The sequence below is a fragment of the Panthera pardus genome, unplaced genomic scaffold, assembly GCF_024362965.1.
Source record: "Panthera pardus isolate Hobbes unplaced genomic scaffold, ASM2436296v1 HiC_scaffold_7, whole genome shotgun sequence".
NCBI classification, from domain to species: Eukaryota; Metazoa; Chordata; class Mammalia; order Carnivora; family Felidae; genus Panthera; species Panthera pardus.
In genome coordinates, this window is record NW_026527002.1 from 50,409,545 (window position 1) to 50,435,070 (window position 25,526).

A 25,526-nucleotide genomic window follows, 5' to 3' on the forward strand; every position below is an offset into this window, starting at 1 on the left:
ATTCTCCACCTCTTAAGAGATGTGCAGGACTTATCACCCCTGCTCTGATCCAAATCCTCATGGTTGAAAATTTATATTAGATTTTATCAGAGAGGCCTAAGTCTAGAAAAATCAATGAAGGTTATCTTTTATGTTGCAGGAACTTGTGGAAATATTGATTTTCATTTTATAGTGAATTTGGAGCATGAGTTGGTAATCACTGCTGAGCCGACCACAATGTTTGCCTACTGTATCTTTTACTGAGTTTTGCTCAAGTATTTAAGATAGTATATTCCTGTTGATTTTAGTCTATAGTGTGCAGACAGATGTTCCTAAAACACAAAGTTGTACTTGATCATAAAAAATACACTCAAAAGCTTTGCACTGACAACACTGAGTTTAGTATTTTGAGGCCATAGTTTGTCTATAAATGGTGGATTTTGGAATAAAACATACTCTGAAATTATTGTAAATCGTTTCATTTTGCTTTCTTCAAGTTTATAGACCGGGGGAGAGATTTTTAAAAAGTGAAAAAAAAAAAAAACTGCACACATACAAAAAGAGATGATTTAAAATACCAGGTTTCTACTAAAAAAGTCAAAAAGAGAGATTTCATTTTTTTTTCAACAGATGAGTATGACAAATAGTGGCCAAAATGTTCCCTCTGTTGTATTTTTTTACTTGTTTTATTCATTCCCTTGAATTTACCAATTTATTTTTTATTTCACTCTTCCTATTTTTTATTTAACTTAAAATGTTTTATAGTTGCTAGAGGGAACAATTGCTCATTTTTGATATGTTTGAAATATTAAATCATCTTTACACCTCATTTGTCACTATTTTTGTAGAATAAGAGTATGTTGTGTTGATTTATCATGGTTTATCTATCATGTGTATCTAAGGTTTTTGTCGTGATAACCTTCATTCAAGAAGAGAAACTTGCTTATAAGTAGTAACGATATGATAGGTTCATGAATATTTATTAGTGACTAAATCCTTCAGACTTTAGCACGATTGTTGCGGTATTTTGTCAGCTTTTCTGAGAAAATAACACCTTTTAATATTCACTACGGATATTTTGAAATGAGAATAGTTTATTTTGTTCTTGTAGTTTATTTTGTGCTAAGTAGTAGATCGTCATTCAGGATCGGCTTTAATTGTCTCCTTGCAGTCCAGCAGAGTTCAGTGACGAACTCCCCTGGTTTCCATGGGTGAGACGTCTTCCTCCTCCCTCTTGCTCGTGGTCATTCCCCTGAACTTGTGCTTGGCAGCCGGCAAAGAATCATTTCTCTCAGTCCCCACCTAAAGCCATGCTCTATACTGCAAGGCTCTGGGGAATAGCCAGCAGTCTTTTTATTCCTCAGAACGAACCCAAAAGACATCTAAGCCAAGGAATTAACAAGATAACATATGAAAACGCTGAGCCCAGTAGCTGGCATGTGGTAGGGCCCACAGATGGCAGCTACTAGTTCTGTTATTGCTTGGGAAAGTCTATGAGGGCACTCGAGAATTAATCACCTGTTCCCTGGGCTTGTCCCCCTAATTAACTGGATTTGGACATGTCTGTTCATGGCCAACCTTAGGTGTAATCGTGACAAAATTGTTTATTTTCCAACTCCCTCTGCCCTGTCCTCCTTATTCTTCCACCCCCACACCCCCTGCTCTTATGCCTTCACTCTTGCTTACTCTTCAGTTCTAACCTAGAGAAAGACATCTGAAAGTACAGATGATGGCATAACCTGTGTTCGGATGTAGCTCTCTTGCCCTGTCTTCTGTCCCCACTATGCTTCCTCTACGTAGGAAATAGAATGTTGGGATAAGTAGGCACAGAGAATGCTGAGGCTTTGTAGAAAGTCACACTGTTGATGATGGTGCCTGGATTTTAGACCTGGGCTGCTCTCTTTTATATGAGCATTGTTGAAGTAAATTAGAATGTAGTAAGGACCCTTGGCTGGAAGCAATGAGAAGGCAGTTGAACCAACTTAAAGAATAGAGAAAATTTATTATCACAACTGTGGAATGTCTTATGGAAACCAAGGGGGTGGATTCACTGGGCTTCAAGATTTTTTTAGTACCAACGATTCTCAAAAACCAGCAGGACACCTTCAACATTTGTTATGGCTCCTGATTTCTCCTACTCTGCTCCACTTTCCTTTCTTTCACTTCCAGCCACTCCTTCAGTGGGGAGAAACCTCTGTCCTTGACAGCTCATGGTTGTACCTACCAACGTGATATATGCCTTTGACTCTTCCATTTCTATCACTGAAAACACCATAGAAGGGACTTACTGTACTAGGACAAGAAAAGTACCCATCCCTGGACCAGGACTAGAAGGTAAAGGAGAAGCAATTCTCAGAAAGGTAGAGATTGTGGGCAATTTCACATGTGTCTACTATAATTGGAGACAATATAGACTGCCTTCCCAATCTGAGCACCTCTCATGCAGAAAAAATGTTGATTTTATTCTGTGGAAGCAAATTATAGGAGGGTAGATTATGATCAGTATAAATATGGGATGTGCTTCCTTGTAAATTGGTGAGTTTGTCTCTTTGGTTACTAGAAATATTCAACTTTGGGTAAATAAACCCTAATAATATTAGTTGCTATAGCATATATTTCCTACCTGACCTACTCTAGAGGAGAATCCTGTGTTAACTTAAACCTGGCCCAGGTAAATTTCAAGATTCGAAAATTAAGATTCATCAGATCCATAGTCTGATAAAGATTTTATTACCTTTGCATATTTTTATTTATTTTCATTTTTGCTTTTCTTTCTGTCTGTCTTTCTGTCTTTCTTTCTTCTTCTTCTTCTTCTTCTTCTTCTTCTTCTTCTTCTTCTTGAGAGAGAGAGAGAGAGAGAGAGAGAGAGAGAGAGAGAGAGAACATGCACATGAGTGGGGTAGGGGCAGAGGGAGAGAAAGATAGAGCATCTCAAGCAGGGTTCATGCCCAGTGCATAGCCTGATGCAGGGCTTGATCTCATGAAATCAAGATTCACATGCCCCACTGACTGAGCCACCCAGATGCCCCATTATTGCATACTTTCAAAGTGAATTAGTACACAAAATACCTCATGTGTATGATGTACATGTGTGCATTGTACATAAGTGAATTTGTATTTATTATGCATTTGTCTGCTTGTGACATATTTGACTTCTGCTAATTTTGGCCACAGACATGGCATTTGTATGCACTAGCACTGAGCATTTTACGTAGTATATTCTAGGCTAAATTTTGATAAAAAATTATTTGGGAAGTGACACATTCGAACCACAGAAGTTTAGAGGTGTTCATGGCTTTCTCATCACCATTGTCATTGGTTGCATAAAGTCCACAGATGAAAAATACCTTTAAAATCAAGTCACATTTTATGTGATATCCTCCCCAGTCGAGAGACTGGACTCTAGACAGCTTACTGATAAATTATTTTCAATAAGCTTTAGTTTAGTCTAAATGACAAACTAAACTTTGATAGACTTATAAATGTACTGTGATACACAGAGAATTGCTGTGATACATTTCATGATTTTTGCATCGTAGAGTAGTATGCATCCTCTCCCCACGTGGTAGCTCTTTGCTGACCCAAATTTTGTGGTGTTAGGCAACTGCAAAGGGATTCCAAACCAAAAGGTGCTTCAGCTTTGGTTATCTCACATAAAATAAGACTTGGCATAGAGCATTTTACAGCAATGGTGTACCAATGTAAAATTACATGGATTCTTGCTGATATCACCTAGGGATGTGCAAATGTTTTGTCACTGAGTTATTATGATATACGATTGTATAAATCTTTATAACATACCAATTGACTTAGTCTGGGGACAGAATAAAAACTTGTATCAAAGATATTAATGTACAGTGACAAATGGTTCTACCAAATTAGCAATACAGAGTAACGGCGGTTAAGGACAAGTATCTTTGTGAATGAATATATATGTTTTCCCCACCAAAGCGTGGCTCTTAATTGTTAGGTGTTTTCTTTTTCTAATTGATGAGCGTGGCACCATTTGTGCATGATTAGTCTTACTAAAATTTTCATGTTGCATGGTTCTGTAATAGCTCTCATCTCTATATTTAAGTCTCCAGAAACTCTTTGAAAATATGGAAATCGTGATCTTTTGTATTAGACTGTGCTGGTGTGGACCCTAGCTGTATCATTCATTAGCAGTGTGACAGTCGTAAAGTTAATTGATCTTTCTCAACTTCAGTTTCCTCATCTGTTTAAAAAAATAAAAGTGGGTCGTGGAATTCCAATTCTTATCTTGCTTGGCTGTAAAGGCTTCAGTGAGTCATGTTTTGCCCAGCCTATTACTCCCTCTGCATGAAATAGTTTTCTAGCTTTATTTCCATGACAGAGTGTTCTGTTCTTTTCACCTTACAGGATGTACTTTCTCAGTTTCCCTGGCTGACATATTAACCTCTAAATGCTGGCAAATACCAGGGCTCAGTCTTGAGGTTCTACTCTTTCGATGATCTCCTGCCCTAGAGCTTTAACTGCCAGAAATAAACTAATGATTGCCAAATTAAAATCTCAGCCCCAACCTCTCTCCTCTGAGTTCCAGACTCCTATTTCTAACTGCCTACTTGACATCTCTGTATCACAATAAACATGTATAGATCAGAACTCCAAACGATAAACCCTAAAATCACTCTTCTCTGAGTCTTTTGATAAATGCCCCTACTATTCACCTAGTTGTTAAGACCCCAAACTTAGGATTTATCGTTGATTCTTCTCTTTTCTATACTGACTTTATATTCAGCAAGCCAGTGAAGGTCACTTTCAAAATCTGATCACCTTCTGCCACCTCCCCAGAGAGCATACTGATTGGGGCCGTCATCATCTCTCACCAGGTGTCATAGCAGCCTCGTAACTGATTTCCTTCCATTCGTGTCCCCTAGAGACTGTTCTTCAGGTAACCCTCAGAATACTCTTTTCACATATAAATCACAGCATGGTATTCCCCAAACCGTGCACACGTGAGGTAAAATCTGAACCCGTTAGCATGGCTAGCAAAGCCCTACGTAATCTGGCTTTATCCTAGGTCATCTTGTTCCACTGTCTGTCTTGTTGACTCCCCCATGGCTGTGTGGGCCTTCTTGCCTTTACAGAACATGCTGGATCCCAACATATTGATGTCTCTGCATTCGCTATTCCCTCTGCCTTGGACATTTCACCTCTGAATCTTCCCACGGCACACTTAGTGACACATAATCAGGGAAATACTCAGATGCCCTCTCTGTAGCAAGACCTTCTCTAGAATAAAATACAAACCAAAACAAACAAGAAAAGCTCTATCATTGTCTCTTTTTATCTTTGTTCTGCCTACAATTATATTTATTTACTATTGATGTGTTTATTCTTTTATGTCCCTATCAAGAGAGTGAATTCTAGGAGGACAGGTATCTCCTCTATTTCACAATTTCAGCAGCACCTAGAACACACCCAATAAATATTTGTTGAAAGTATGAATGAGTAAAATAACATCTTAAAAAGATTTTTGTTTTACTTTTTGAAAAGTTTAAGTCATCTCTTAAACTCAAGTTTAAGTTTAAACTTAAAAGTTTAAGTCATCTCTACACCCCATGTGGGGCTCAAACTCATGACCCTGAGATCAAGAGTCTCCTGCTCTTCCCACTGAGTCAGCCAACCTCCCCTAAAAAGATTTTAGCGTAGTGTTTGGGAGTTCAAGAAATGTTCATTTTCATTCCCTTTCTCATTCTTGAGTAAATTACTTTGAAAGGACTCCTGTGTAAAGCTATAGTTTGCATAGTCATTTTGCTTCAAACATTAACAATTCTCAGAATCTCTATTTGGGTTTTTCAGATACTAATGCCATTGCAGGACAGCTGAAATAGTGAAAAAATCTGACCCAGGTTCAAATCCTGACTTCAGTACTCTTTCAGTTGTTGACCATAGAGGAGTCAATACATTTCTGAATCCCAGTTTTATCACCAAAAATGTGATTAATAATTTACCTCAAGAGATATTTCCTCCAAAGGGAAAATAATACATCTGTTTACCTTCTGTAATATTTGAAATTGAGTGGACATTTAATAAATATGACTTATATCTGAAGATAGTAATTTTGTCCAAGTTAATATTCTCAGCAAATTAAATTAGCAACTGATCTACTCTTTCATCCCTATCATTAATATAATTGATAAATAATCCCAGAGGACTGGCAGTTGTAGATTCTTAAATGCTGCTGTTGAGCCATAAGTAACTATTCTTTGAAAATCCCTTGTAGTTAATTTCTGTGTTGATTTGGAGAACGTGTATGTTAGTATCTTTTAGGACTTTTCGAGTATTTCATGTGAAATGGTAGTTTAATATAACGAGAATAAAGATTTGTCATATCAGCCTGGTTGGTTTCCCATTTTCATAGGAGAAAATGGGGTGACAAAATTATATTGATTTGTTGAGACTTGTCCAGTGTAACACTACACTTGTCTTTAATGCACTACCTCTTCAAAAATATATAAGTCCATTCGGTATAAGTCATTTAAATATTCTTCAGGCATTTTTCTTGACTGTCCAGCACAGTTTCAGATTCAAGGTTATGTTCTGCATGTGAGCTCTTTCTTGGTCCTCTGTGCATCTCTGAATCATGACGGTTGGGGTCTACACCAAGTTTTGATGTCTTCTCAAATTACCTTGTGTATAAGTGACTTGGCCCTTTGATTGTAAACAGTAATAATTTTTCTAAGTACTCTCCCATTTGTTCTTTTTCCCATTAGGTGACTTCTTTTCCCTCTCACATCTTATTTATATTCTAAGTAAATTAACCAGAGACAGACAACAAAAAATAAACAAAAAAAAAATGGTTGGTATGTGTGCATGTGTGTGTGGAAACCAAGATGAAGCAAGTATTTATCTGTCTTTTTCTCATCTGCTCTTAAATATTATCTCTCCGCCTCCCAAAGAAGATATAATGTTTCATTATATTGATTTCATTTTCTACTTCATAGGCCTGATTATATGTTTTACCCATTCTTCTTGTGTATATGTATTTTTTGAATCTTAGATATTTTAATTTGAGTTGGTATCGTATGTCGATTGAGAGATCAGGTGCTAGAGTCAAAAGCCTGGTCTTAAATCTGGACTCTGTCACCAGGGAGCTTGTGGTTCTGGGCCACTTACTTTACCTTTCTGTGTGCTCATTTTGACTGATCTTGTGAGTGGAGATATTAATATGTCATAATATTAATATGGCATAATACAAATTTTCCAAATTTTAAAAGAGTACAAAGCACAAAATCTGGCATAGAGTAAGCACTCAAGAAACACTGACCATTCTTGTCATTAAGTTAACAACAAATTATTACTGGCTGTATTTTCTGTCTCCCTTGTGGAAAATTATACATCATCCTTTGGTAACATTCCCACTTTGGCTTAATATTACGGAATTACAGAATGTGATAACTTGAAGAAACTTATTCCAACCCTTATTTTCCAAATAATAAAACCAAAGCTTTGAGAAACGACTTAGCGGATCACGTTTCCGATTAAAGGAAGCACTATTTCCGATAGCCTGCTCACAGTTCTTCCCACAGTTTGTTTGATTATTTGCTTGGGTTTGGTGATTAGAAGAAAGGAAGCCTTGTCTTTAATTGATATGTATCCCCCTGCTAATTATCCTCAGTTATACTGTTCTTGGGTTGAATAAGGCACTCCTCTTTGTAACACTATATGAACTTTCTGATAAAGCTGACACGGTTTTTCCCTCTTTAATTTTAAGATTTCCACATAGGTTCCTCAGATCTTTTCATACTGCTTGACCTTCTCTCTTTCTCAGCTGTCCCTTCTATAGATTTACAGGGTTGACTTACAAGTAGGAGCACCCTAATTGTGTGGTTTTAGACAAAGGAAATGGATGAGCATAGGGGAAGGGAAAAAAAGAGAGGAGGAGGCAACCATAAGAGACTCCTAACTCTAGAGAACAAACTGAGGGTTGCTGCAGGGGAGATGGGTGGGGGATGGGCTAGATGGGGGATGGGTATCAAGGAGGGCACTTGTGATGAGAGCACCCAGTGTTATATGTAAATGATGAATCTCAGAATTCTCCTGAAACAATATTATGCTAGAATTGAAATAAATATTTGAAAGAAAAATAAATAAGTAAATTTTAATCCAAATAAATAAATCCCCCCCCCCCAAAAAAAAAAACTGGTAAAGTGGCAAAACCAGTTTCTTTCATATGGTTGTCCCTTTCTCCCATTGATTGATACCTGGAATTCTCTGATGCAGATTTTATCTTTTAAACTTAAAACTTGGTTTACTGATGAGATACAGATGCCTCCAGGTGAGAAGGTACTTGAAAATGTACTAAAGCCCATCTGATGCAAATGAAGGATCTGAGAAGAGAGGGAGGGGACACAGAAGGATCCTGGTGTCTCAGGAGAGCGGCTTCTCTCACTTTGTCTCTCGTGCATTAACATCCCAATTCATGAGTTACGTTTGATTCAGCAAATGCTACAGGAGGACGTGACCTTTGAGAACCATTAGTTCATTCTATTCATGGAGACGGAAACTGTTCACTCCAAAGAGTTAAATGCTTTTATCCAAAACCACTGATTTGTGGCACCAGATAGTTAGCCTTCTTTATCATCTCACTAAGCTGATCACCTTCCATTAAGTAACTGGTACCCTAAAGTCTGCTCTACCCCTCAAAGTCTTGGCCAAGTAAGCAAGGCTCCACGTTCACTCTCTTTTATCTGCCTGAATTGGTAGTGAGCCCTACTGCTTTCAATCTCAACATCTAAAGTAGATTTTAAACATCTTTTTAGTTACATGTAGTTGATATCTTTTAAATATGTAGTTAATTTGATATCCTTAACAATCAAATTTATTGGTTACTGTTGCATGTCACATGTTCTTTTACATGTTGATCATGTTGACTTCAGGGATTAATCCACACAAGGAGGGTGCACTGTGTACTTTCTGTGAACTCCCAACCAAAAGAATAATTCGTTAATGTATCAAAAGCTTTTCTAGTTCTTCCTACACAATATCATATGTAAAGTTGAGTGTGTGTGTGTGTGTGTGTGTGTGTGTGTATGTAAGAAAAGCTAGATAAATATACAGGTTTTTAAACTTGGTATCTTTGATAGAAATAGATCAACATAAATGGGAAGTTGAGTTTTTACAGAAGCTGAATTTTATCTTATTTAAAAGAATTTTTTGATGTTTATTTATTTTTGAGAGAGACAGAGCACAAATGGGAGAGGGGCAGAGAGAGAATGAGACAGAATCTGAAGCAGGCTCCAGGCTCTGAGCTGTTAGCACAGAGCCTGACATGGGGCTCAAACCCATGAACTGGGAGATCATGACCCAAGCCAAAGTTGGACACCTAACCAACTGAGCCACCCAAGCGCCCCTGAAGCTGAGTTTTATTTTAAATGTGTTGGTTGTGATGTGATAGTAAGAAAAAAATGCAAATATCCAGAGGGAAATATGCTTAACGAAGACTGGGATGTGAAGATTGGCTGGGAGCTAAAGGTACAGTTCGAGACCCATTTGCTAGTAGTGGCATTGTTATTTTACTAAATACAATATGAAGAACTAAAATTATAGACAGTCAAAGTGATTTATGAGCACTAACTATTTTTAATCAGTCATAGAGTAGTTATTGATGAACTGTAGCTGGAGTATATTGGTGTTATCGAAATGCCAAAAATCAGAGGACTGTTTGAAGAAGGAGAGCAGAGGTGATGGAAAAGAATGTAACCAAATGAAATAGAAGCAAACGTAATGACAGGGACACAATAATAAAAAAAGCAATTACAAGCAATGTATCAACAAGTACAAAATGGCATAGTACAATTATATTCTGAGGGGACAGAGGAGGCTGAGCTGAGGGAGGGAGGTTAATTGGGAAATGCTTCCTCAGGGCAGTGAGAGCTGAACAAGGTCTGAAGGAAGTGATAGGGATGAATTGGTAGAGAGGAGCAGGCAGGGAATTCAGGATGGAGGGAATGGCCTACCTGGAAGATGAAGGAATAAATCGAGCCATGTGTAGAGAATAACAAATGGGCCATTTTGCCTCCAGTAGAGAGCCGAGGTGAAAACTATCAAGACATCCTTCCAGAAAGGTTTGAAAGGGGAGCAACACGGAAGCAGTGGAGAGTGGGTGTTTACAAAGAACCATGAATGCCAACAATACACTTTGGACGGTACAGACATTTTCATGTAATTTGATTACATGATTTAGTGTTCAAAATCTATTAGTGAATTTCTAGTGCACAGCCTCCTGTTGTCCAAATTACATGGAAAAAATTATGTGTTCTTACTCCCCTCCCCCTTGCTGTTGAACTCCCCTTTTTTTGTTGTACCAAGAGAATAGAGACTGCCTGACAGATATTTGTTCTTGGCTAAAATTCTGTATAATGCTTTGAAATATTATTCTTCCTAGCAAATGCTAACAGTTGCTAATGTCATTCAAAAATAGTTGAGGAAAAATATGTTTGTGAAACATACAGCTTTTGCTGTCACATTATTTCCCGAGTGAAAGGAAAATACAGTAGTAGTCTGCTATTTATTGAATGGGAATCCTTTGATGTTGTCAAGGATTTCATCAAACTGATGCCTTAAATACGCAGGAAATCACGTGCCCTCTTATTCAATGTCTGTTTCCTCATGATGAGGCGGCCACCCCACTCAGCTGTCCAGATGGGACTACCACCCATCACCGTCCTCTCAGATAGGATAACCAGAGCATAACTACTGTGGAGCGATGCAATTATGAATTTCTGGAGGGGGAAAAAGAAGAGATAAGTGCAGGGAAGTCAGCTAACGTGGTACGTGGGTAGTTCCAGGCAGCAAAAGGGTTAATCAGATTTTCATTTTAGATAGTCGCCTTAGTAACAATCAGGGAGCCCAGGCTGTATCTTTTCCATTTGTAGGGAATGTTTAGATTTACAGAGTAGCTTAGCTTATTATATACCTGCCTTGATTGCTGGATAAGGCTTGTGATTAAAAACAGAAAAAGATTCATTCTTATAATATTGTAAAGAAGACCAAAACATTAAAAATGATGTCACTGATGGTCTAGGGTTCTGGAAATTTACTGAAATTAGAACTCTAGTGGCGACAGGTTTTCTTGAAAAGTTAAAATAATGACGGTCTGATCTTTTGCTTAAACTTTTAGTGAAAATGAGTCTGGGTTCCCCATTTATAAGAGCAAATCTGAATCCAACAAATAACACTGGCTAACAGTGCTCTGAGAAATTGGACATCAACCTCATCTTTCATGCCCAGTTTGCATTAAGCCCTCAGAGATGCCATTTGTTTGTATTAAGTGCTACGTGGCCCTTCAATCAGGAATTGAAAACACAAATATATGTAACATGCTGGAAAAGTGCTTATTTTGAGAATGTCTGGAAGAGTGGACCAGTGACACTAAAATTTAAGGTGCTTAATTTATCCAATGGCCAAACAGCAGGAAAACAAACTGGACACAGTGCTGTTCTCATGGCCTCAAACCTCACCTGGAGAGACAGATTTCCTAAGGGCAGAGAATAGCATTCAGTCTGTTTGCCAAGACCAGGTCTGTCTGGAGCAGCTTCTGCCAATTAGTGACAAGTGCTATGTAGTGAGGCCATGATACACACAGCGCTCCCAGAGTTCAGCGGTTTCAGAAATTACTCTCTGAAACAAGAAGAACACAATGCTTGGGAGCACAGTTCATTCCCGTTCCGTGGTAGTAACTTGGTAACCGGTGAGCCTACTCACAACATCTCAAAAGTCAGTATGTCAGGCAACCGTAGCCACTGAATTTATACATTATTTACAGACAGCTTCTGACTTGCTTTTGCTTATTATATTAACTTAAAAATGCCCAGAGTTCCACCTTTGCCATTCTGCAAGTGTCAAATATTTAGCCAAGAGAGACACTGGAGAGATTTCAAAACAAAGCGAACAAACAAACAAGAAGTTGGAAGATTTAAAGACTCTGCTCAGATTTGGAGGAAGGAGGAAGAAAGTTTTGTAAAGCGGGGATCGCTTACTGATTACAGGTCTGTCAGTGCCGTAGTGATCATTCATACCATAGCATCCGTTGGTTTGGTCAGTGCCTTTCTTGCAAAAGCTGCTTCGCCAGCTTGATGGAAGTACGTGTGTTTGTTTATTTCATGGTGGTGGATACACAAACAATCATTTTGGAGCGTGGAGGAATTTGTGAGGTAGGACACCTATGCCTCAAATGAAGACCTGTGTTTGAGGGGTTGATATGGCTGAAGAAACTCCAAGGATGAGGGGAGAATGCTTTTGGAAGCTGGGAGGCAGGAACAGCAAAGGAAGAAGGCAGAAGAAGACCAATCATACTAAAATTTTTCCCGGGGCCAGAGAAAGATAAGGAAATATCCTGCCTCCCTTTCTGTCCTTCCTCTAACAAATGACCCTTATTCCTGGACACAGGAATTTATACCTAATGTGTAGCTAGATTAAGAGCTAAATAACCTTCTTGTAATCTAACCTTGAAACTTTACCGTAATTTGCAGTGTTGGTTCTATGCCAGTTCTTTGCTCAGTTCGAGGAAGATATAGATTCTTTTTGAAGAAAAAACAATTCAATAGGTTCAAGGTTTCTAGAGATTTGCAGACTGTCATTTGAAAAACTCTAAGTTAAGGAAATTAAGATATTCTATTTACGGTATTTCATACATAAATCTTTACTACAAAAGACATGATTTGCCATCCTGCAAGGTAAAAGTATATTTGTTTTCTTGTTTCTTGTGTTCAGATCAAAATGAAGACATCAAATTGGAAAAAAAATGCCCATAAATATTGAAGACCCCAAAGGGGCTGCAGCTTCTGGGTTGAGAAACACTGGTGAAGGTGAAAAATGTATTTTGAGTTCCAAATGGTGCCTTTTACCAATGAACTTTTAGAGTCCATTTATAACTAGGACTTCTTGTATTTAATCATTTCACACTAATTTTTCCCTGGTTTGAATAAAGAATGTCTTCAGCACGGTCATCTAACATTTCCAACATAATAATGTCATTCCAACAACGCTGAAAAATAAAACAAGATCGTTGACAGAAAAACAAGCTATAAATATTTGGTTAGAGTATGGAAGAATTTTTCAAATGTCTAATAATATATCGAGACTTGGCTCTTTATTGGAAAGTCTGTGAACTTTCCTGTCTCCTGTGCTCTCTGTCTCTACAGGGTCACTATATATTTAAATTGTCTGCGTGTCTGTAACTTTTTAGCATGTGAACCAGGGTATAGTCAAAAAGACAGATGTTCCAAAAAGCTGAAATAAAGAAGGTAATTTTCATTCCTGGGGAAATAGTGGAAAGTTTAAAGAGGGTTATTTTCTTTGCCTTCTTCTAAATTCATGGGTGAAGCTTATACTATCAACCACTTATCTGACAGAATTGCCCTCCATCAACATTGCAAAACCAAGCCACTTTCACAATTATTACTCTTCTCTTAATTCTTCAGTCAAGCCACTGATTGCCTTGGGAAGTTTTAATACCTACCCCCCTCCACTAGATTCGTGAACCTTTTCCTCTCCACAGTACAAAATTTAAAAACTTGCAGACATTTTCAAAATAACTGCTCTTTTATGACCTTCACTATGTTCACGGCTGCCATCATGCATGGTAGGTAATCAGTACCTATCTTGTTGATTGTTGGTTCGACTGATACAGCGTTAAATTTATTTCAGTCATCAAAACTATATGCACTAGTTCCCCATATCTTCGGTTTTGCTTTCTGTGGTTTTGTTACCCACAGTTAACTGAGGGTCGCAAGCCGGTGAAACAACTTCTGACATAATGTCACAGGGTCAGTAGTAGCCTAACACTATGTCACCATGCCTGGGTCATTCCCCGCATATCATCTCATCATATGGGCCTTCTGTGACCTCACATCATTGCAAGAAGGGTGACTACAATACAATAAGATATTTTGAGAGAAAGCCTACTTTTATTACAATATATTGTTTATAATTGTTCTATTTTATAGCTAGTTATTGATCTCTTAATGTGCCTGATTTATAAATTCAACTTTATTTTCAGTGTGTGTATATATAGGAAAAAACACATAGGGTTCAGTTTCAGGCATCTACTGGGGATCTTGGAATGTATTCCTTAAGGATAAGGGGTGGACTACTGTATATACTTAAAATTAATGTGCAGACCAAAATTATGCAAATTAAATGGCATAATTAATTTGAGATTTCCAACCGGTTTTTCAGTCATCAGCCAGGCAAATGATGGCTGAGGTCAGTAATGATGTTTCCCTACTCCACAGTTTTGGTGGAAAGGGAGAGAGAAAGGGGGGAGTGGATAGGCAAGGAGTAGAAAGGGAAAGGGAGAGTAAGGGAGGAATGGAGAAACAAAAGAACACTGGAGAAGATGATTATAGAGAGCATCGATCATTATTATTGAAGTATCAAAACATTGGTCGAAAGCTAATGAATTTTTGTTAAGGATATAAGTACTTTGAAGAAAACAATAAATATGATGCCAAGAAAAACGAGTGAAAAAACGACTTTGTAAAAGAATGTTGAAGGGGTTCTCTGAATTTTGATGGGAAAGAGGGCAAGAAAACTAAAAGATGAAAGGAGCTCCAGGTAGCTTTGGTGGACATCTGTTTTGTCTCATTGATGAAGAATAAATGTTCCCGAGGCATCCTGAGCTTCTGACCCTGAGTATAGACGAGGTCCCCATTGAATCCATCAATTTCTAGGCTTATCCACACTCTTGTTAAGATGTGGGTATTCAGTTTAAGGCTCTGTTAAGAGGAATGTGGAGAACTTGGCTAACTTCCAGAGGAGAGCAGTAAAAATAGTACCGTGAGAAAAGATTAGGGTTCCAGAATATCAAATCATCTTGCCCAAAAAACAGAAGGCTAGTATATGATGTAACTGCCTTTCAAGGTTGAGGAGATAGTACCCCTCAACTGGAATTACATCTTCATTTTGGAAAACTCAAAGCAAATGATTTTGCATTACAACTGGACATGTTCAGGTTAGACCCTCTTATGGTTAGACTTTTGGAATCTAATAGTTTGCCCCCCCAAAACCCCAAATTCCCCACATGTCATAAATTATCTCCAACACAACTTTTAGTTATTTTACTTGTTTTTTATCAGCCAATCACAGATCATTATATTTTTCCAAACAATTTCAGGAACATGCATTATTTTATTAAATGATATCAGAAGTCCAAGATGTTACCTTATTATTATTTCTGTTTCTTAGCCTGGATTCTTTAAATATGAGCATTCCTAAGGGCTTGCTTCATGTGTTTTGAAATACTCTTGCATTTCTTTGATTTTAACTTGTTCATGTGGGATTTCCTAAAAGGGGTTTTTAAAGCAATGCTGGTTCATTCGTTATTTTCTCAAGTTTGTAAATTTCATGTGAAAAACTTTCACTAAGAGCCACCCCTCCTTAAAATCTTAGTCATATTTTGTCTTCTGTAATAGTATACCCAAAATAGTTGAGCAATTCTGATGCCTTTTCTTTGTTTACCGATTTTAAGATCATTATGCATACTCTAATGCATAATTATAATTATGCATTCATGATGTTACTTGTGCTGGCTTAACTCAGAAATAGTGTGAAGCAGCTAATCTCGAAGCTACAGGCTGTTTCCCATCACTTAGATTCTGATCAGAGCTGTTTGTTGAGTCTTATTGGAACGCGGACTCTATGTGCTCCAGTCCCACGGCTGGACCCTTCGTTTTATCATTAGTTTCACTCCCTGCCCTTTCTTTTTCTCTCCAAATCTCTGCTTTCAAGACAGGAAAACTACAAGATAATTTGGTTTTCTCGCAGATGTGTAGTCTATCCACAACACTTAAATGAGAGGGATTTCTAAAATTATCCATTTTATTTTTAATCCACATTTAGAATTTTATGTAATAAAAACAGACATAGGGCCATTTCTCATGCTTGAGACTTTACTATCAACTGGATTTTCACTGAGTTTACTTTAGTGAAACTTAAACTGGTCTAGTGCAAAACTGCTAACCTTTCTTCCGTATGTTCTAGAGTAGTGTGATTTTGGCCAAAGAGGAAGTTTGTCTGTGTATCTTGCGTGATGTGCCCTTATCAACAATGATTGCGACGTATTCACTTTATGCATATGGTAGGAAGGATGCTTTCTACAACACTGTAAAGGATAGTAACATTAAAAAAAAATACTAGAGTCTTGGTCATTTGAAACTGAAATTTGGGTTAGTCTAGTAGCACAACATGGAAATATATGATCAAGCTCGTGCCTTACCTGGGGGGTGCACAGTTTCAAAAGATATGGAAGACAGAGCCATAAATAAGTTATTTTGCTCTGCATAAGTCAGAAGGCAGAACAAACTCTGAGTTTGTAGTTTAACCTTTCCTTTCTTAGAGAGTTGAATTAGGGAAAATGTACCTTACTGTGAATTAGTGACATTGTTTTGTGATTCTCAAATGTAAAGAGAGGAGCCCCATTAAAGAGTATGCATGGATGTATGTGTATTTGTTGAAGGGCTTCTGTCTGCTTCTAGAGGCGGGGCACCATTGTGTCATTTCATTAATGTATTTATAGCCACTGTGATTATTTAATTTTCTAAATATCAAAGGACACCATGAATTTGTTTTTGACATAAAGAAAGGAGAGCATAGATTTTAAAAGGCTGAGTAACACTAGACAAGTCTGTTCACAAGTTTCTTCCATTTAGTGTACATGAAGTTCTAGAACCAAAAGGTGCCCTGAATCCCGAAGTCCTGGTCTTTTCTTTTATTAATGAAGAAACTGGCTCAGGGTAGTAATATATTTTGACCAAGGTAATCCAACCACTTAGAGGTAAAGCTTAAACCTAAATTTAATGAATTCATAGATCATTTTTGAAAATGTATCTAGCTAACATACTAGCATGAAATAGAAATTACAAAAGAAAAGGTCATAGACTTTGTAATTATGAAGGATTTTGCTTTGGGTATGGTTTGGTTGTCTTTGACAAATGAGACAACATATTTAAAATTTGAAATAACAACTTTAAATTATGGTAGTTACATTAAGGCTTTGTTCCAGCACATGGTATGAGAAAAATTTGCATTATTTAAAAATTTTGAACTAGCTCAGGGATTCCCAATTTAGACTCAAGATAGGGGAGTGGCGTAATTAGGAACTCAGTGTCTAGATCCTTTTCAAGTTATTTCCCAGATGCCCTAGAAGCACATTTTTAGACCTTGTAGGTACTAGTAAAAACAATAGGTAGGAAAATCTGGAGTAATTTCAACAGAATATATTATTTTATAACTAGTATGTAGGGCTTTTTATCATAGAAGGTGAGATTTTATTCAATTAACCTTAAGTTGCCGTTAAAATCTTTTATTTGTGCTACTAGTAGTTCAGTTTTCTCCCCACTAGCCAATTTGTTGAGTAATTTAAAAGCAGTAAGATTAGTCAAAATAGTAAACTCTCTTACATATTTAGAGCATGCTATGTTGATCATTGTGTTGATGTCTGGATAGAATAAATTAAATAGGCATAAGACTTCTCATAGACATTTAACTATTTCTTAAATTTTTCTCCATTTCCCCAAATCAATGTACATAATAATTATAAATCCACACTTACTATTTGTCAGGTATCAATGTCAGCGATTTATAAGTATTCATTTATCTTACATCACATCAGCCCCAGGAGGTATTATTATTCTCATGTAACAGATGGGGAAACTGATGCACAGAGAAGTAGAGTTTACTAAGGTCACACCACAGATGAGTAGCAAAGGTTGGATTTCAACTTGAGCAATCTGACTCTAGAACTCATGCTTTTAGCCACTGTGTTAATTGCCTGTCTGTTAAGTCTGTAGTATGTGAACTGAGGTTTCTGCTGCTTTTCCTCATTGTGCTTCTCACACTGAAGAAAAATACTGTGTGTCATAAATAATATTTGAATCACAACTGAACTCTTTGGTTTCAGACCTATTGAATCAAAAGAACTACCTTGTTTCCACCTCTTCCCTATTTCTCCGCAATGGTTTTTACTGAAGGCTCCTTTTTGATTTCCCAATTTGACCTTGAACTTCCATTGGCAGGTGAAACTGTTCTGTGTTTTGTTTTTTCAGTCTACCTGTGAGCAATCCAGTTTAAGCTGGAGACACACTAACTGCACTCAGACTGAGATATTTCTTTTAGCAGAAACTTTCCCCCACCCCCATCAGGGCACCAAGACTATACAGTGCAGCTAGGTTCCTTAAGTAGATACACGCAGAGGTTCTGAAGAGTGGAATTGACCAACCAGACACAAAGGCTGGCTGGACTGCCTTGCTGCCCAGAGTATACGTCAGTACCTCACTGTGAAGTACTATGATGAGGCTCTACTCTGTTGACCAGTGGGCACCAAGAGAATTCATTATTCATTTGTTCTTGTATAATCAGTACTGAGTTGAGTGAATTTTAGCCTAAAGACACCTTGGATCTCATCATGAATTCTGCTTATGATTGAAAATAACCTTTATAGGCTACTTTTTAGTCATTGTTGGTTTACCTGTAAACATTTCTATAGCTATAAAAATACCTGCAGTCATAAAAATAAAAATATTAAAAGTATTGCCTATTTTTCCATATTTTTAATATCACTAACTGGACTATGTTCGGTTCTGTTCCACTCATACACCCACTTGATGCCTGGTATTGGTAGTTAGTATCTCAACTAGACTTTCAAGACCCAAAACTGTGCAAATGTGAGAAATAATTCACTATAAACCTATAAATTTCGCAGCTCAAAAAACCTAAAGGTTATTAACGAAGCACCATGCGATTAGCTTATACAAAGTGCAGCTAGGAATCATGCATAATGTAAAACAGAAACTGCTAACCACTGACTCATGGAAGATCATTTAAGCTAGTTTTTATGGACATGAAGAATTGATAGTTAACACAATTCCTAAGAAGATTCTTATTGTTTTGACACCATGGAAAGAATTTAGTTTCTTACAGATTTACTAAGAGAAAAAATAGAAAACAGTTCATGGTTAAGGCAGTTTCCAGCAATGTGAATTTGAACAAGTTGTTGTATATTTTAGAGTCTCGGTTTTTACCTATATAAAATGGACATAACAATGGAATTGTAAAAATTAATTCAAAAAGTAATTCAGCATCTAAGGGTGCCTGGGTGGCTCAGTCGGTTGAGCGTCTGACTTCGGCTCAGGTCATGATCTCACGGTTCGTGGGTTCGAGCCCCGCGTCAGGCTCTGCGCTGACAGCTCGGAGCCTGGAGCCTGCTTCGGATTCTGTGTCTCCCTCTCTCTGACCCTCCCCCGCTTGTGCACTGTCTCCCTCTGTCTCTCAAAAATGAATAAATGTAAAAAAAAATTAAAAAGTAATTCAGCATCTAGAATTTTAGCATAGTTAATGCTTAATGAAACGATATAAATCATATATTAGAGAAATGCATCACTTTTCCACCCAGCCAAAGTTCTTGTTTTACTGAGAATTTTGCATTTTCATGGAAACATTTTTTTTATTAGTAGTAATTTTATAAAGGTTTTATTTTTAAGTAATCTCTACACCCAACATGGGGCTTGAACTTACAACCCCAAGATCAGGAGTTGCACGCTCTACCGACTAAGCTAGCCAGGCACCCTGGAAACAAATTTCTTTAGGAGTGTTGGAAACATAAGCCACACGCTCACATACAGTAACATACCTGGTATCGCTTTAAGCTCATTATATACATTAACTCATTGAATCCTCAGAACAATCCTATGACATAAATACTTGCTTGTCTTATACTTATTTTAGAGATGAAGAAACAGTAGTTAAGTAACTTGCCCTAGGTCATACAGCTACTGGATGGAGATGTGGTGCAAACTCAGCTTGGCACCCAAGGGCAACTTTTAAAATTTGACTATTAATAAAGCATAGTAAGTGTGGTAATTAGTATATGCTTAAAATAGTCTATACATAATTTATCTTGACTACATTTTGCAAAACATTTCAGTTTTTGAAATATTTTAAATATATTTTTGATATACTTTATTTCGTAGTAATAATAATTAAATGAGTATATAGTAAACTGTTGGTAGAAGTAGAAGTGCATGGCTTAAATCAAGCGATAAATGTAATAAAAGATTTTATAATTGGGTTTTAGATAGAATTATTAAAATATAAGCTATATTTTATAGATTTTCAGCATATACTGGAGAAAGCCTCAGTATTTTTAACTTTAAAATTAAAGTGTAGGGGCGCCTGGGTGGCTCAGTCGGTTGAGCGTCCGACTTCGGCTCAGGTCATGATCTCGCGGTCCGTGAGTTCGAGCCCCACGTGGGCTCTGTGCTGACAGCTCGGAGCCTGGAGCCTGTTTCAGATTCTGTGTCTCCCTCTCTCTCTGACCCTCCCCCATTCATGCTGTCTCTCCCTGTCTCAAAAATAAATAAACGTTAAAAAAAATTTTAAAGTGTAATCCGGGGAGCTCCTGGGTGGCTCAGTTGAGCGTCCGAGTCTTGATTTTGGCTCAGGTCATGATCCCAGGGTCTCAGGATCAAACCCTGTGTTAGGCACCACACTGAGCATGGAGCCTGCTTAAGATTCTCTCTCTCCTTCTGCCGCTCCCCCACCCCCACACTCATGCTCTCTCCCTCTAAAATAAAAAGTAAAATAAGGTGTGATCTTAAATTTTCATGAAGATTCTTTAAAATGAGTGGATTAGACACTTCTCATCTATTACTACACTGTCATTTGGTCATGGACCATCAAATATACATTGATATTTCCAAATGTATTAGTCATATACTTGAAATATCATGAGATGGATTATAAATATTGCTTTAAATAACCTATCTGTATGTCACTTCGGTATTTTTATTATCAATATACTGTGAGCATCTAGAGGAAGTGTAGCTTTCATCATTCTGTTCCTAAGAGTTTTTATCTATAGTAGATATTTAATAAATATTTATCGAATGAATAATGAATATACCCAATTTCTAGTAAAGTATAAAGTGATTATTTTAAGAGCAGAATAACCTAAATAAGTCTTTTAAAATAGAAATGGCATAAAGAAATCCAAAAATAGCCAAACTGTAGAAAGAGCCCAAATGTCCATCAACTTATGAAAGGATAAAGAAGATGTGGGTTATGATACACATCACACTCACATATGTATATATATGTATATGTATACGTATACATATATGTATACGTATACATATATGTATACGTATACACATATGTATATGTGTGTGGAATATTACTCAGCCATCAAAAAGAATGACTTCTTGCCATTCGCAACAAAGTGGATACACTGGAGTGTATTATGCTAAGTGAAATAAGTCGGTCAGAGAAAGACAAATACCATATGATTTCACTCATGTGGAATTTAAGAAACAAAACAGATGAACACAGGAGAAGGCAGAAAAAAAAGGGAGAGAGGGAGGCAAACCATCAGAGACTCCTAACTGTAGAGGAGAAACTGACGGTTGCTGAAGGAGAGGTAGATGAGGGATGGGCTAAATGGGTGATGGGTGTTAAGGAGGGCACTTGTTGTATTGAGTACTGGGTGTTGTGTGTTCAGTGATTCATCACTGAAGTCTACTCCTGAAACCAATATTACACTATATGTTAACTAACTAGAATTTAAATAAAACCTGAAACAAACAAAAATAATGGTTATCGTTCACTACTAATTAGAGTAATTTTATTTGTAACAATACATCTTTTATGTGGCAAAACCCACATCTGGACAATGTTGGTCCAACCTTTAATATCGTGTACTCACAACTAAATGCAGAATTTAACCCCTGGTATTTGCACTCAACCATTAAGTTTTTACAGATGTGTTAGTTTGTCATGTTAACATTAAGTATTCTTTCTAATACACATGTTGATGCTTTTATTCATATGTCTACGCCTTTGTAAAGAATATGGCTGGAGAAATTTGTCCAGGGACAGTATTTATAAAGGCTTATCTCATTTGGTTCTGCTTTCATAGCATGTTCCTTTCGTTGCCCCAGATTCACAGGTATGTTGCACAAAGGTCCCCTGGATTGGGAGCTTGTAGAGGTGAATCAGTTTCATTGGTTGGCATCTTCTTCTCCTTATTTTTCTCCATGGGAAACAAAGCAGTGTACTTCTGGAAGGGAAGGCTACTCTCATTGAGTTGGGCACTTGGCTTTTATTCTCTGGAAGTACAGAATTAGTATAGTCCTTCTGCATCTGTTGATTTGGAGAAAAATATTGAAAACTACTCTCATGGTCAGAGTCTTACTTTACATACTTAATTTAAGTGTTTGCAATATTCTTGTTATTAAAATGTCTCACAGATTAGATAAGCTTTGTTCCATTCCTCTATAGCACCTTCACACTTCTGCCAACCATACTGCCAAGCTCTTAAGCTTTTGCACCCAACTTTAAATAATTTGTCTCATAAAAATCTGCTTTCCCCAAAGGTGCTATATACATCCCAGCACCTATACATCCCAGCATGTACTATATGGTTTAACAATGCCATCATTTGGCTTTTTTCTCTTTGGAGACACCTTTCTCATTCCTATTCTTCCAGTTGATGTTAGACTCTTAACATCAGTTTCAAATCGCAGGTATATTTTAAGTTCAAGATATAGGTGAGTTCTTACTACTTTATGGCTATAGAGGAAAATACAGGTACAAATCATGAAAACAAAGCATGTATATATAAGGAAAAAACCGTCTGCATTTGGTTTTAAAATTTACTCTATTGTTAATACCAGGATTGCCCTTTTTCTGTGGAAGGGAAAAGCTGATATTAAGATTGGCTAAAATGGTAATAAGGAGACAGTCTAAAAGGTGTCCGAAAGATTCATTACATAGTGCAGTGGATTAATTCATGAGGGACAGACATATCTCAGTATCTGAGGATGACTTTGTGCAGGATATAGCTTTTTCTTTCTTCCACAGAATGCCTTTGGGGTAAATCGCAAAAAGAGACTGCTGAATAGAATTGACCACTATTTTTTTATGTGTAAATAGGTCATCGATAGTTGAGTGTGTGTGTGTGTGTGTGTGTGTGTGTGTGTGTGTGTGTGTGCGCGCGCGCGCATCTGCAGCACCCTCCATATAATTCTTCATACTAACATTTTATTTTGACCACACCACTGACCTCACCGTTTTCCTTGGTATTAATATTCCAAGGTAAAGTACAGTAGGCGGCTTTATTTACTGCATCAGCAATTAAAAAATAGTAGTGTTTCCTTAAGTCAGTATAAGCCCAGTGTATTAAATTTTCATAAATATCTTCACACTCAAGATTTGAGTTTAGACTTGACAAAAATTCTATAGTAGAAAGTCTTACGATGTTATTGTCAAGCTGGAAGGACATATGAGATCATCTTACAAAGCAGAAAGATGCGACATATGAGAGGTTAAATGATTGATCCCAGGTCACACAGCTGGGATCACGGCTTTCCGGTCCCTGCTCCCCTCCACAGGTTTACGTCAGGGGGGATACTCAGAGCAGTTTACTTTTTCCTTCCCAAGGCTTCGGTGCTGACACTCTTTTGCACATTGCACTAGGTGCAAGCCCAGAAATTCTGCCAGGAGCAAAACAACACTCCTTAAACACTCTGTGACTTTCAGAACTGTATAAAATAAAAGGTTGAAGTTAATGGTTGCCAGCTTGGAGGGAGTAGTTCCTCTTCGGAGCCAAATATATGTGGAGAACAGATGAGACTGTGGGAGTGAATTGGCAAAAGGGAAAGAGAAATGAATCTATTCTTTTTTTTGAAAATGAAAGTATAATAAATATCTGGATAATTTAGTTGTTTGTTATTCATTTAGAGATTCTTCCCATTTGAAAAATGAAAAATCTGTATCTTTCATGTGTGTATTCTTAAACAGTAATTTTCAATTATTTTTCTATCATGAAATAATCTTTTTTTCTGGAAGTAAAGAGATTATTTTAATGACCTGGATATATGGAACTGTGTTCACTTTCTTAAAAGATCATTATTTCTCATACTGAAATTTCTATCTTTAAGCAGTGACTCATGTTGTCATAATGGGTTTCCACAATTTTGAGAACTAAAAGCAAATATACCTCAGAGATAATGATTATTTAAATTTTTGGTTCTTAGAGATAAAACTGTCTTTGACATAAGGAGTATGGATGGATATAGTAGCCAAGAATTCTATCATTTTATTTCACACTCATTTTGTTTTTGAAAAGTCTCTTATCGTGTTCGAGATCCCACATACCACAGTGATCTTAAAGACGTTTGTTAGCAGACTTCTCTGGAATTTCACTCTCATGCTGTCCTTAAAGGATATTTTGTGGAACTGTGCTCAAGAGAAATGCTATTCTAATGACACCTTCCTAATATTTCCATTCATAAATCTATTCTGTGCCTAATGGTATAGTGTAGTGGTCCTTGGTAGGGCACATCATGGATGCCTTTCCAGTTTAGACTTTTTATGTATTTTCTAATTTAAGACTATTCTTAATTTATTTGAACTTGAGTTTGAAAATGTGTCTAGCGGGGGCGCCTGGGTGGCTCAGTCGGTTGAGCCTCCGACTTCGGCTCAGGTCACGATCTTGCGGTCCGTGAGTTCGAGCCCTGCGTCGGGCTCTGGGCTGATGGCTCAGAGCCTGGAGCCTGCTTCCGATTCTGTGTCTCCCTCTCTCTCTGCCCCTCCCTCGTTCATGCTCTGTCTCTCTCTGTCTCAAAAATAAATAAACGTTAAAAAAAATTTATAAAAAAAAATTAAAGAACTGAAGTCTCATTAAAAAAAAAAAGAAAGAAAATGTGTCTAGCACATCAGTCTTTTTCAAGCAAGGGAAATTTGATTATCTTTTACTAAGTTGAGTTTTGTTGTTTCCTAAACAATTACTGTAGGTAAAATACTTGGTATGAGTTTGAAAGCTCCTAAAGTTACTTCTTCATTTGTTTCAAGTTTTTATTTATGTATTTATTCACTTAACTAATCTCTGTATCCAATGTGGGGCTCGAGCTTATGACCCCAAGATCAAGAGTTGCATGCTTTTCTGAACCAGCCAGGTGGTCCTGGTTACTTCCTTAAATCTGTTTGTGTCTCTCTTTCTCTCTCTCTCATTTTTAGACACAATAAACAAAAGGAAGGTGGCAATTCTTACTCAAGGGATATCCCAGTGTAGTTCAGTGGCCATTTTATTATTTTTTAAACGGAAGCACATGATTTGCATGGAAACACATGAAAAGCCTAGTCATGTCTGAATGATGTCTGGCATTAGTTAGTCATGGAGAATATCTAGGTGTTATTGCTGAGAACCTGTTTTTATATCATCACACAGATAATGTTGACCCTACAAGACCACATGGAATAGAGTTATTCCGTTTATGTAGTCTAAAGTGATACTCTGTTTTTTAAAGAAAAAAAAAAGTATTGGCCTCAGCAGGATCAAGCTCAAACCCTGTATAACTTTTTAAAGGATTTTACTAAAAGCCACAGGTTTGGTAGGTGCAAATCTTCATTCTAAATTTTTTTTTTTTTATGTTTATTCATTTTTGAAAGAATGTCTCTCATTTTGAAACAATGTCTCTCTAAAGACAGAGCACAAGCAGGGGTGGGGCAGAGAGACAGGGGACACA

General features: G+C 37.2%; 1 protein-coding gene and 1 non-coding gene across 3 annotated transcripts in view; both read left to right on the top strand.

Moving 5' to 3' along the window:
* The window catches only part of ZFPM2 (zinc finger protein, FOG family member 2), a 468,869-nt gene that overhangs the window by 272,112 nt on the left and 171,231 nt on the right, over positions 1 to 25,526 (top strand). The gene's annotated exons all lie outside the window — the stretch shown is intronic.
* TRNAR-UCG (transfer RNA arginine (anticodon UCG)) lies at positions 19,094 to 19,178 on the top strand. The gene has a single exon. It is a non-coding gene; the product is annotated as a tRNA-Arg (tRNA).